This window comes from Macrobrachium nipponense, chromosome 38 (genome assembly GCF_015104395.2).
Source record: "Macrobrachium nipponense isolate FS-2020 chromosome 38, ASM1510439v2, whole genome shotgun sequence".
In the NCBI taxonomy this organism is placed as follows: Eukaryota; Metazoa; Arthropoda; class Malacostraca; order Decapoda; family Palaemonidae; genus Macrobrachium; species Macrobrachium nipponense.
The window spans coordinates 52,606,805-52,621,733 of record NC_061098.1 but is presented as its reverse complement, the minus strand read 5'-3'; positions in this window follow the sequence as shown (position 1 = coordinate 52,621,733).

Here is a 14,929-nt window from a genome sequence, read left to right as displayed (position 1 = left end):
ACAAGTAATAATGGATATGTCAAGAAGAAGAAGAAGAATATGAAGAAGAAGATTAAGAAGAGGAAGAATAAGAAGAGGAGGAGGAAGAAGAGAAGGAGGAGGTAACAAAGAGAAAACAGCAATAGCAACCAATGTAATAATCATGATAAATGTAAAGTAATAGCCAATTTAATATGGATTTCTCCCACTCAGCTGTCAGGAACCATCCAATGATTACCAATGATAAGATGGTTATATCACTTAATCACCTTTATTTTATATGTACTACAACGTATGTGTATTTTATTATCATCCATCTAACCTCATTATTAAGAAAATACTGAACATTGAAATACAGCGAACGAGTCTCTTCAATACAACCGTATCCAGACATCGTCGAAAATAATCTGTACAGACCCCTTTCTTAATTTGCATACGAAGGTCATTCCAGTTCCCTTCTTCATAATTTTCAGAGGAAAATGTTTAAAATGGAATTTCGTGGAAGGATGTTATTCAGATTTTTATGAAGTTTCAATTAAAATGTTTATTTCTATGTGTAGGAAGGGAGCATATCATTTGTTGCTTGCCATTAATGAAAGCATGAAGTTGTCATTGTATGTTATTTGCGGGGAGTTAGTAAAAGGTAAGATGCATTTTTTAATTGTTGTTAGATATGTTTGAAATGCCAGGGTCTTTAATTAATTCTGTGGAATTTCCTTCTAAATACTCACGACTTCCCTATTTATTTAATTATTTGTTATTTCGTTTTTATCTTTATTAATAACTGATTACTTCTTTCTGTCTTTCCTAATACTCACTGTCACTTCTTTCAACTAAATGCCATATTATTTGGGAGCTTGAATTTTAAGTCAATGACCCCAGCGGGTTTGTTCCATATGAATAAGGTTCATCTTCTGAATAATAATAATAATCAAAACCAACACAACAGAATCCAAAACAACAACCCTCTTTTGAAAAGGAGCCTGGAAAAACAAATCATGGTGATTAGATCTGACTTGCGTAAACTGAAAGAGATGGCAAAAAAGAGGCTAAGAAGCAAGAAAACAAGGGAGAAACTGAATGAGAATACAGTGTATAAGAGAAGGGATTAAACACCACAATAGAATATATAAAACGGTACATGAACAGGAATAAAGGATATCAACAAAACAAACTGTTCGAAACCAACCAGAAAAGACTATACAGCTAACAAAGAGGGGAAGACGGTTAACCACCAGGAAATTCCTGAAACCGAACCAAGTAAGAGAATTAGAGAAAACATATGGAGTAATCCGGTGTAACACAACAAGCATGCAATGTGGCTCCAGGAAGTAAAGGCAGAAGAAATGGGAAGAATAAAACAAAGATTCACCAAGATTATGACAGACACAATCAGACACAAACTAAAGAAAATGGCCAACTGGAAAGTCCCAGGTCCCGATGAAGGATACTGGCTCAAAAACTTCAAGGCCCTACACCGACGAATAGCAGAACAACTCCAGCATTGTATCACAAACCATCATGCGCCCAAATGGATGGCCACAAGGAGGACATCCTTAGTACAGAAAGATAGGAACAAGGGAAATATAGCAAGTAATGTGGATGTTACTAACAGGTATATCAGTGAAAGGCTGCACAGAACCAGTAGAAAAGGAGGCATGACTCAGTAGCAAAAGCCCTCCACTGGAGCCTGTGCAAGAGACAACAGCTAGCTTACAGTAAAAAGTGGTACGAACACCAATCTGAAGGAGTGAAAACGATCAGGCAAAGATCCTCTGGGACTATAGCATCAGAACATGATACGTGCCAATAGACCAGATGTGACATTGATTGATAAAATCAAGAAAGTATCCCTCATTGATATCGCAATACCATGGGACACCAGAGTAGATGAAAAAAAAAGAAAATAATTGATAAGTATCAAGACCTGAAAATAGAAATAAGAAGGATATAGGATATGCTAGTAGAAATTGTGCCCATAATCGTAGGAACACTAGGCACGATCCCAAGATCCCTGAAAAGCAACCTTGAAAAACAAGATGCTGAAGTAGTTCAAGGACTCATGCAGAAGATTGTGCTACTAGACACGACGCGCATAGTAAGAAAAGTTATAGACTCCTAAGAAGGCTGGATGCAACCCAGAACCCCACATTATATATACCACCAGTCGAATAGGATGACTGTGATAGACCATTTAAAAAAAAATAATAATATCTCTCCTACGACCGGCGTTCTACAATGAATAAAGAGTGGTACTGCCATTATAAAACTTATACCAAAATAACGACAATTAATATTTTCGTTGGGAAAAACTCTTTCGCGAGAGTATATAATGTTCAAAGGGGTCCACAATAATAAAAAATGTTGCGAGATAGTGTATAATTTAAAAACCCTTTACAAAGGGAAGAGTTCAAAAGCTTTGTAAAGGGTTTTTAAATTATACACGAACTCAAGACATTTTTTATTATTGTGAACCTCTAAGAACATTAATATATCAGAATTAATAAGGTTTACGATGTATGAAACAATATACTGTACTTAATTGAGCCATTTGTCTGGTTTCAGACCGTAAGAGCATATTTATATTCGTGAGATACAGAGTAGATAATACACTAGGAACTTTTGAGCAATATATATATATACATAATATATATATATATATATATAATATAATATTATATATATATATATATATATATATATATATAGATATATATTATATATATATATATATATATTCTTCTCTTCTTCTTCTTGACATATCCATTATACTTGTGATGTTTTTAGAATCGGTACAAAAGAATGTGCTCTATATTTAAAAAGTTCTGGTCACAACGAATAGCAATGGCTTAGATTATAAAATCATGGAATCTTTCAATGGAAAATCAATTGCAAAACAAATTATCACTTCGAATTGTATGGTATACTCTAAGCTCTTGGGATCATATTGTAGGTCTGGAAAATGGGACTTTTCCTATGATTCCAAATATTCATACAGCTTTGAATGAAGATTCAAGTGATATATACTTATTTCAATTTATATATTTCCCTCCCATTGTGAGAGTTTCGGCTATAAAACTTCATGTTACATAAAAAAAAGTATGGAAAGTTAGATTCTATTCGGTCCAGTGGATAAAACAATAACTATCTGCACTTTCGTATAGTCTATTAGATTCCAAAATTATCACTTGCAAGCAATATCTGGAGCCTAATTGATTTTGTTTTCCCAACCAGTCCTGGAAATTCCAAAAATTTTGGAAGAAGTCTTCAATTAAATAAAAAAAAAAAAAACACGTTATCTTCCCTCGTTCGTCTCATGAGCAAAATCCATTACAACTCAATATTGCATGTCTCTCCTTCGCATTGTTCGCTAATACGATGAATCAGTTTGGGTATTGAAAACCGAAGTTTACTGTTGTTTTCAATAATGATTTTTCCATCGTGGAGATAATTACGTCTGTTATCTGAGCAGGAACAATGGCTCCCCAGCGAAAACTTCCCTCGTCTATTCACCCAGAGTGCGAGTTTGGACTGCAGGAGGGCCCTGTGGAACTCTTTTTCGAAGAATCTATGTAAATCCGTTTCCCTGTACCTTTTTTTTATATATAGCCTAAGTCTATTGTTTGTTGCATACGTAAAGTAGAGCCAATAGATAACTCCCAAATCTCACTTATTTTTTCAGAGAAAATGATGAAAAGTTTAAACAAAACAGAAGTGAATTCATAGAGATATAAATGTTTTTTCTAAACAATTCAAATGTCAAGGGACTATGGTTTGCGGATAAATTAACCGGAAATTCTTAAAGCTAGCAAATAAAATTAAACAGTCAAATGGAAGCTGATACGATGGACACATGGATGAAGCTTTCATAACCTTATTATTTCTAAATAATTAAACGTGGATACATGGCGAATAGAGTAGTATAGCTTGTCATTTTTGATGAATACTAATGACAGTTACTAATTGTAAGTATGCAAAAGAGTCATGTTTTTCTAACGCCTTCCAAATTCTGAATGCAAATATCTATACTTTTGTCATTATGTCCCTTACAGATAATAGCTGTTCACATTGTATTTCCGTTATAAGCTTACGTTATATAAAAATTCATAAATATTGATAATTATCAATTTCGGTTATATTCAATACTTCATATGAAAGCGTTATTTATCACCAAAAAAAAAAAATCCATACAAAGTGCATATAGATTTATATATGGAAAATACAATGACACATATTACACATATGTAATGGAAATTACATAAAAATGGAAATGTAATCCATTTCCTTATTAAAAACATAGCTGCAATCTGTGTCACAGGTCAATGAGGAAAAAACCTAAAAATATCTAGTCCTTCAGGATGTGAGCGACTCTAAATGATCATAAGCACAGACAGACGAACGAACATCCTTCTCACGGTCTGGTATGCTAAATCACCTCTCACGAGAACTGAATAAACGCTCAGCGCCCGACCTAGATGTCAAGGATGTGTTCTTCCGTCCCCTACTGTAATCTTCCTGAATAAAAGCTTGTAAACTTATGACACTTGCTCTCTGACTATTCTCTCTGTAATAAGTCTCTTCAGGAAGTTCTATCTCAAGATGATCGATCGACTGTCTGTAAATATTAAAGAGAATACATAAATTTTTTATAAGTCCAAGAGTTTCTCATCATCCTTCAATATGACATATGTGTGAACGGAGAAATCTAAGTCCATGCCAGCCGGCTCAAGTAGTGAAGAGAGAGAGAGAGAGAGAGAGAGAGAGAGAGAGAGAGAGAGAGAGAGAGAGAGAGAGAGAGGGACGAAAGACATGTCTCTATAACAAACTGCTGTAAATTTTTAAAAGAGATGTCAAGATATGTTTTGCCATCACGAGAAAAAAATATAATTAGAAAAAAATATATTTAAATATATAAGACATGACTTAAAACATATATTTGAAATACACTTACTGAACATTGAACATTAATACGCGTCTTATTTGTGTGACAGACTGACGACCTATTGTATTTAACGAATTATTTCATTAATTAGTGGAAATAATTACCCATCAAATACATGTTCATGAAATAGATGGATGATGGAAGCCATAATTGGGCTGCCATTTTCGGTACGAGGGTATTTGATATGCATTTGGGTGACCAATATTCTACATTGTATAAAATGTCTCTTGCTGTTATTTTCCTTTTTGACTATAACACGTTTATGTTGAATCGTTGGGGAATTCCATCTTTAAATTTACACATATTTTAGTATTTACCCTACATTGATAACATTATTTATGTTTTAATAGTTATTTTATGAAGGAAACGGCTGTCATTTCTATTTGTTTAAGGCCGCAGATTTATATTGAAACATTAGGGAATTTCATCAGTAAATTTTAAAATATTGTGAATTTGACCCTGCATTAATAATTTTCTTTATATTTTAATATCTCTTTGATGGAAAACACAACTACCATTTCTATTTCCCATTTATAACTACCAAATATATATATTCCCATTGTGTACATTTCCATAATATCTCACAGTGAAAGGGGTAAGCCGAATGAAATGTTAACAGTTCGAGCGTTGATGGGTCGGGAATTGGGTAAAATTCGCTTGTATGCCAACAAGCCCTAGTGCCCCTGCCGGGAAGAACCTTGGGGTACAAGAGAACTCAGTTTCAACTCTTTTTTTATGACCTTTGTGCACGAATTCAGATATACTATATATATATATATATATATTATATTATATATATATATATATATATATATATATATATGTGTGTGTGTGTGTGTGTGTGTGTGTGTGTGTGTGTGTGTGTGTGAATATATATATCCAATGTAGCACGAAGGACAGCAGTAATGAAATTTTGGATGAATTTTTCTGCTGTACCCACTTTAAAAGCTATTGAATATTAAACTTAGCATTTAATATAATAATATTTTGCGAAACTAAACTAATTAAGATTAGCCCGTCAAATTCACAATATTGTATACAGTGTTCCCTGTAAAATATGTAATAAATGTATATAGGGCAAAAATCCACAGTTCTAAATGAGAGATTCTCTTAGCACAAATATGCCATATTAAGAGGTTCAAAAAATAATGGCATTGTGGATCATTGGCTTAAGGGTAGGGCTCCACTTTGTGGGGGGTGCCGATCGTAAAAAAATATTTGCCAAAAATACACTAATCAAGACAGGCTAATGAAATTTTCAGGCATTATTAGCACTATAATAATGCATATTCCCTGTGAGTTTATCATCCTACAGGAAAAAAAATAATGATTTTATGAAAAAAAATGTGAAAAAACGGAAATTTCTTTCCGGCCCCTCGTACTGAAGTTATTTTGGTGATTGGTGAGAAACTACAGTCTTGAATAGAAATTCGGTCTGACAGAATGTTGGTATATCCACCTGGAACATGCACAAAAAAATTATCAAAATAGAACAGTAAATAAGCACGTAATAACAAAAAAAGAGCAACAACTTTGTAAGTTCAGCGAAAGCCCCGCCGAAATAGCAGACTATAGCTAGGAAGAAATATTCAGGAAAAATTCAAATCTCGATTTAGGGACAAAACCTTTTGAGAGTTTGTAGTTAATATGTCACTTGATAGCCGCCTAAAACATCTAAAAGATATTATTTAGGACAATCAAAGAAACCTACCTCCAAAAAAAAAAAAAAAAAAAAAAAAAAAAAAAAAAAAAAGGTGGGGGTGGTTTTTTCTTTGATTGTCCTAAATATATAATTTTTAGATGTTTTAGGCTATCAAGTGACATATTAACTACAAACCACAAAAGGTTTTGTCCCTAAATCGAGATTTGAATTTTTCCTGAATATTTCTTCCTAGCTATAGTCTGCTATTTCGGCGGGGCTTTCGCTGAACTTACAAAGTTGTTGCTCTTTTTTTTGTTATTACGTGCTTATTTACTGTTTCTATTTTGATAATTTTTTTTGTGCATGTTCCAGGTGGATATACCAACATTCTGTCAGACCGAATTTCTATTCAAGACTGTAGTTTCTCACCAATCACCAAATAACCTTCAGTACGAGGGGCCGGAAATTTCCGTTTTTTTTCACATTTTTTTTCATAAAATCATTAATTTTCCCTGTAGGATGATAAAACTCACAGGGAATATGCATTATTATAGTGCTAATAATGCCTGAAAATTTCATTAGCCTGTCTTGATTAGTGTATTTTTGGCAAATATTTTTTACGATCGGCACCCCCCAAAGTGGAGCCTACCCTTAAGACAGGTCTTGCTATTAACTCGGATAATTCCCCGATAATCTGCAGGGTCAAAGATCACAGTAAATGGAATGTGATGGAATCCTTTTTTATTGAAGCCACAACAAGAAGGAATTTAAATCTCCATCCTGAATTGTCCCTTGATCCTCTTTCCTTGTCTCGTTTGCTTAAGAACACACCGCCCAGATTAACAAACTGTAACCCAGCCCCCTTCATTTTTTTAATATAAATGCATGTTAAATTCTATATATTCAGTGTGAACTTGAATTCCGTTAAAACAGGATATGTCTCAAGTATAAAACACTCTGGTTAAAGCTAAGGAAGCATATATATATATATATATATATATATATATATATATATATATATATATATATATATATATATATATATATATATATAAAATCAGCAGGAAGCCACTCGACAGAGTCACACAAAGTATGAAGGCAGGCAGGAAAACAGGAATTCTGCATTTTGAAAGATTTATTCCCGACGTCGCGTAATGCATTATCACATCCTAAAGAAATCTACAATAGATGTAAATAAAATAATTTTTAAGAACTTAAAAAAATTATAAAATTAAAGATAATTGTTATCTATAAGTCAACTTACAGTAAATCATACTAGTACACGTTTACATTGAAAAATATACAAACTTATTGGCGAGGTTTAAAAAAAAAAAAAAAAAAAGATTACGCAACTAAAAGAACAGAGGAGCTAACCTGCCAGAGCAAAGTCTAGAGTTATCTAAGAGCATAAACGAAAAGTAAACAATGACAAGCATTAAGAACAACAAAAAAACAAATTCAAAATAAAAATAAAAAATTGAACAGCTGAGGACTGAAGCATTCGTGCCAAATACGTTTGTGTCATCTGCCCTGTCGAGTTTCCGTAAAGGAAGAGATTTTACTAAATCATAGAACCTCGAGGGTTTTAGATCTCTCTCTCTCTCTCTCTCTCTCTCTCTCTCTCACCCTTGACCTCATTGAGATTATATTAACATAACGTAAATTGGTCACTCGTAACTTGTGAGAATTTCATATTTGATATTTCTTAGAGTTTATTTAGTGTTATTTAATTTCTTTTGTGGAATCTGAACAAACATCATTTCGTAACGGCTCCTGGTTTTTTGTGAAATTGTGTAAGACAAGACTGCAGCAGAGAAAGAAGTTTGGTATAACCAAAAAAAAAAGGTAAAGTGTTATATTTTTATTAGTTGCAACTAAAAAACGGTTAGGTAATAACTAATAACTAATAATGGATAGGGAGCGTGGAACTAATAATTGATAGGTACTGTGGTTAACTAATAACAGATGGTTGTGAAGGTTTGGTAAAAACTGTTGGTTACAGTGTTTTGAGTGAAAAAGATTTACACTTTTTACACATTGCGTATTTTTGTGTTTGTGATTGTTCCATTGTTTGTGCACTTGTTCATTTTCTTATTGAAGTGTGTTCTTTTTATTTTATATTTTCATTTACATTCACAATTTAATTGGCTTAGTTATTTTCATTGCTTTAATCATTGCACATTTAATTAAATTTAACACTTGTGAATTAATTTGCATTTACTTAGAATTCTTTTCAAGTTTCATTATTGTTTAGTACTTGTGAATTAATTTCAAATTTTTAATTATTGCCTAACACTTTTGAATTTAAATTGAATTAATTTTCTTGAATTTTGTGATAAATTAATTTTGATTTAGTTTGACTTAATTTGATTCAAGAATTAATTAAACTTTACTTTGTTTTCAAGTAACAGTAATTTTCCCTGATATTGTGAATTTCACTTATAAATTTGGAATTTGATAATAAATTTTTGTATTTAAAATTTTTATAAGTGTTTTTTTTTTATTTTTTATACGCAGTCTATTTATATATGATTATGATATATTGATGATAGGTAGAAACATAGAGTGGTAATTGATTTGCTTTCCTTCAATTTACTTGAAGTGACTTAGAACCAGGGAAGTACTTAGACTTCTGAAATCAGGGAAATACTTAGAGTTTTAAAGTTTTTAAAGTTGTTGATGGAGTGATGCCCTTTGTTTAATTTAATTACTTACAAGTTTACCTCACACCTGTTTTGATGAACTTAGTCTGATTCTCTGCAAATACTGGTAAGTGTTAAGGGATCACTGTTGCCTTTAGAGTATTCAGTCGTTTAAACTGGTTATGAGGGTTCAGGTGTCTGGCTTTTGGTGAGGTAATGATACTTGGCACGGTCGTAACAATATATATATATATATATATATATATATATATATATATATATATATATATATATATAGGTAATGTATATATATATATATACATATATATATATATATATATATATATATATATATATATATATATATATATATATAAACTTAACCTTTAGAGTATGAGGCATTAAAATTAGCTAACTCTCAGAACCATGTCCTTTTTTTCAGCTCTGCAACGTGTACTAAATATTCGTGACCAACTTATACTAAATATCAGGTATGATTTACTTTCAATTGTTAAAAGACATCATAAATTATAGCAGAAGACCGCTGATTTGCTCAAATATTCTCAGTAATCCTGCATTTATTACTTGCATTGAAATTGAAATTATAAAAAAAACATAAATAATTTTTTACTTGCTCTTTTGCTAATGTAATATTAAGATGTCAGTTATTGTCCAATGATTTCTTTTAGTTCAAAAGTGCAATAAAAAATACCGTTTATCTTATTCTTCAAAAGAATGAATCTTCCTCAACAAATGTGGTACAATCAATGGAATTAGGAATACTGATTAATAATTAGCATATTAGGCAATTTCCAGAAATTATATCCTCAGCAATAAAAAATAAGGTATATTTGTATACCATAGACGATTTTCTAGCATTAAACAATTCCTCATTCATCATCATTTATTATCGCCACTGTTGGTTTTGCGAAAATTAAAAGATTACGTAAGATCAGTGGATGTGAATGACTCGTGCACAATATAAAAAAAATTAGTGAAGAAATAAGGGCAATAAATCTGATTAATATAAATATTTCGAAGGAAACTCCCCCGTTTCCAAGATACCCTTGACCAAATCAATTTCCGATTGACGAGCAGGATCTGGAGAAAGAATCCTGCCAGGTAATTGAGATAACGGGGATCCTTCCTTCATTTGCATACAGAAGTCATGATGATTCCTTTCTTCGTCAAATCTGAAATAGAGATGTTTATTCTTACTCTCAAGGGAAGTCAGCTTATGATGTCAATGAACTGAGATATGATACTTTTTGTTAAGGATTCTGGCCATATCATATCAATGGAATATGGATATCAGAAGGTTGCTGTATTAAAACTTACGTTGATGCTCTCTTTCTTATATATATATATATATATATATATATATATATATATATATATATATATATATATATATATATATATATATAATATATATATATATATATATATATATACATATATATATATATATATATATATATATATATATATATATATATATATATATATATATATATATATATATATATATATATATATATATATAATATATATATATATATATATATATATATGGTATGTATATATATATATATATATATATATATATATATATATATATGTGTGTATATATACATATATATATATATACATATATATATATATATATATATATATATATATATATATATCTATATATATATATATATATATATATATATATATATATATCTATACATAATTAGAGACAGAGAGAGAAAAGGAAATCCAGTACACGTAGAAATACTTCTATCAAATGATGTGTTGAAATAAGAGTAATAAGAAAATCATCAGTTTCTTTACCAAGTGAATTATAATAGGCTCTGCATCTTAGCAATAAATACAACATTATGATTTATTTTGTATTCCAAACCACTTGGTAGAACCATCCCTTCTTGAGATTATTCATAGAGAAGCAAAAGAGAAAAGCACTTATTTCCCAGCGAAATAAATTTCTTATATAAAAAAAGACCAATGTTCGTTTTTCGAAGTTTTACTGGGGTAACATGGCGTAAGTGAGACAAGAGGAATTACCTGTGGATTTAGAATCTCCTTTATGGAAAGCTACACTGATTACCTGACGTAAAACCATAAAACCTTATTATTACAATTTGGGAAATACTCGTGCAATCCTCTTCTTCAAAAAAGTGTAATGGTTTGATGAGGTTATAAGGGCCATGTTATCTTCTATTAGCATTTGGTTCTAGTCGCCAATGTTAGGTAGTTATTCACGAATTAATGATTAAATACAAAATTAAAGTAGTATACGTTACACAAAGACTGAATAAATAAAACTTACATCTTTCGAGCAGCCAGATAAAGCAACATCCCTCCCACTGGAAATCAGGAGCAAAAGATAACATCCGATTACTTGGGATTAAACTGACAGCCTGAAAAGAGTCTCAGCTCTGACGGATCTTCGTGTGCAATATTCAAATTGAGTTTAATGTCCTCCTTTGTGGGAGGAAAATAAGGAAAATGCCTTAAAAGAACGCTGACTAGGAATAGAAACGTGGTATGGCGTTGGGGCGACTATGAATAGAAAAACGAAATTAGTTTGTGTACAAAGAATAGTATTCAACGTTATGAATGCATAATGAAAATCAGAAATCTTTCCCCGAAAAGAAAATACTTTGAAAGGACGTTAAAGAAAATGGGAACAAAATTTGCTGTGAATAATGAACAGTATTTTAACGTAATGAATGTGCATTGAGAACGTAGACCTTTCGCGAAAACAAATACTTTGAAAAGAACGTTTTATAAAATACTGAAAAATCTGTTTGTGTATAGATTTGGAAATATATATATATATATATAAAGAACAATATTCTAACATAATGTATGTGTATTAGGAACCATAGACACTTTTTTTCCAGGTGTCAGATACATCCTAAGGCCATTTGTCTCACCGGGACGTAACCAAGTATATTCTCCAGACGGATAAGAGATGACGACAACAGTTCCTCCATACTAATGGAAAGGGGGGAAGTGGACAAAGCATATTAGGATCCTCAGGAGGAAACGCCTTATCAAGTCAAGGAATCGTGTCAAAGCTGGTGAGAGTAATGTCATTCCTGCTGGGAATGAATTCCTAGTGTCTTAAATCAACAGGTTACTCTCACGATGCTCTAACGAATTAGCTGCATCAGAGTCGACCTACGACGTAGATCAGAGCGGAATATCTTTAGTCAGTAGGAATTCATTTTATAATATTTTATCTATAACCCTTTGAAAAGATCCTTTTCATATATTTCTTTAAATTTTCATGTTCGGATTGAAATGCACTGACATAAATGTTAAAATGCACAGGAATCTTTTGTCTTTCTAAAGATTTCCCTTTAAATAAATTTTTTTTCAGACAGGTTATAAAATTATCTATTATAAAGGGTATAACCAGAAACCAGTTAGATTTAAAGCTCCGGCGCCTAACATAGAACGATGAATTTTATTTAGAGATATACTTTTATGACTGAAAATATAGCAAGTAAGTTCTTTAATTTCCAGTATGATTTATAGATACTTTGGTAACTCTTATACGATTTCATCACCTCATTCACATCAAATTTAGTTCCAAATCAAATTACTGATTTTTTAACCAACTTTTATCTTCTCCAAGAAAATTCGATCACCTGAAGTTTAACTTGAGTTGCTGAAAAAAAAATATATATATAGAATGCTGTATTACACTTGCGTTTTAGCAGAAATTCACAGGGATTATTTCACTCTCTCTCTCTCTCTCTCTCTCTCTCTTCATCTCTCTCTCTCTCTCTCTCTCTCTCTCTCTCTCTCTCTCTCTCTCTCTCTTTCTCTCTCTTTCTTCATCAAAACATCTCAAAACACAATATTGCGAATGTAATGTCTACTAATCTGAAATATCTGCAAATTAAGAAAAACTTTACAGGGTATAGATTTGTTAAGGACTTATTCCATATTTATACCTATTCCAGATAAAATAAGAATCCATATGTTTTAATATCCTGCTTGCAACACCAAGGATATAAAGGATATGAACCAGTTTTATGCAACAGATGCCTTTTTTTTTTTTCTCTAGTCAAAAAAATCTCACATTGTAAAGAGAGTTTTCATAGAAAGGAAAGAGAAAATATCCTATTGTTTCTGAATTTATTTCATAACTTTGACCTATTTTTATGTAAATTTTTTTTTTCATCTAAGAATATTTTTGTCGTTTCCTAGACTATAGTTTGATGTCGACCATTGATTGTTCTAAAGGATAATGAAAAATCATATAAATTAATTTAAATGTCTAAAACAATAAAGTTGCCTGTGAGAATAAATTAGTCAAAAGCCTGAAATATGATACAAAGAGAAAATGAAATTAAATGTAAGAGTAAAGTGGAAGTAAAAACATAAATTTTCAAGCATAAATCATTATTCGTTAAAACTGGAAAACAAAACTTAGAAAAATAATTTGCCTCATTTATGAATAAAAATTATTGATCAAATTTCTAATATTCTCGGAACAAGAGAACTTCAATATACATAATATCGTTATTTTTCTTTTATTTATTTATCATGGGGTCTCAAATTCCAAACTCAGACACCATTATCGCTTTGGTTTTTTATCGTGTTAACTTTAATAAAACAATGACAGTCAAATATTCATACTCCCATTGCTTTCTAAGCCTGCTTGATTAACTGTCGAAAGATGAGTTAAGAAAATATACAAGGATTCTGAATCTAGATTTGCTGTATTACTGCCAGGCTCAGTATATAAGGCGATTGGAAGATAGAATTTTGCTGACCTCCCTACTACTGTTACTAATTAATATCTACGACTATCATGACAATAGCAATTTTACAATTATTGTTCAGATATGCTTTAGTAGATGCTTTTTTTGATTAACCATAAAGATCTTGAACAAAAAATATCTAACCTAGGCATTTGAGCCTGATAGCTAAGCCACAGAAGCTGTTCTCTGTAGGATTAGTAAGGATGTTAGACCATTCCCAGCCGGCGTTCATGAAGGCAGCGATCTACAGCCGCTGTTCCTTTTATTCCGTGTTAGTGATGAGTACATAATTAGTAATGAGTAATTAGTAATTAGTAATGAGTGAGTAATATTACAGTATTTTTTATTTGCCTCCAACAAGAGACAAGATTAATTCGTTATTAAAGTAATCTGTATTGGACAAGGAATTTGTGTAGTGATCTGGTATTCACCAGGTGAATTTGGAGAACTTCTTTGGTCCATGTTTCCCCTTCCATAGTCATCAATGATGCTGAATTTCTGCCAAGATTTAGTGTTACCTGTGATTCAATTCTGCTACCAGTAGAGAGATATCTATAGTGGAGTGAATAATAATCGACATTGTTGACAATATTAATAATATATATATATATATATATTATATATATATATATATATATATATATATATATATATATATATATATATATATATATATATATATATATATAGTATATATATATATATATATATATATATATATATATATATATATATATATATATATATATATATATATATATATATATATATATGATCTATATATATATATATATATATATATATATATATATATATATATATATATATATATATATATATATATATATATATATATATATATATATATAATATATATAGTTCATATATACATATATGTATATATATATATATATATATATATATATATATATAT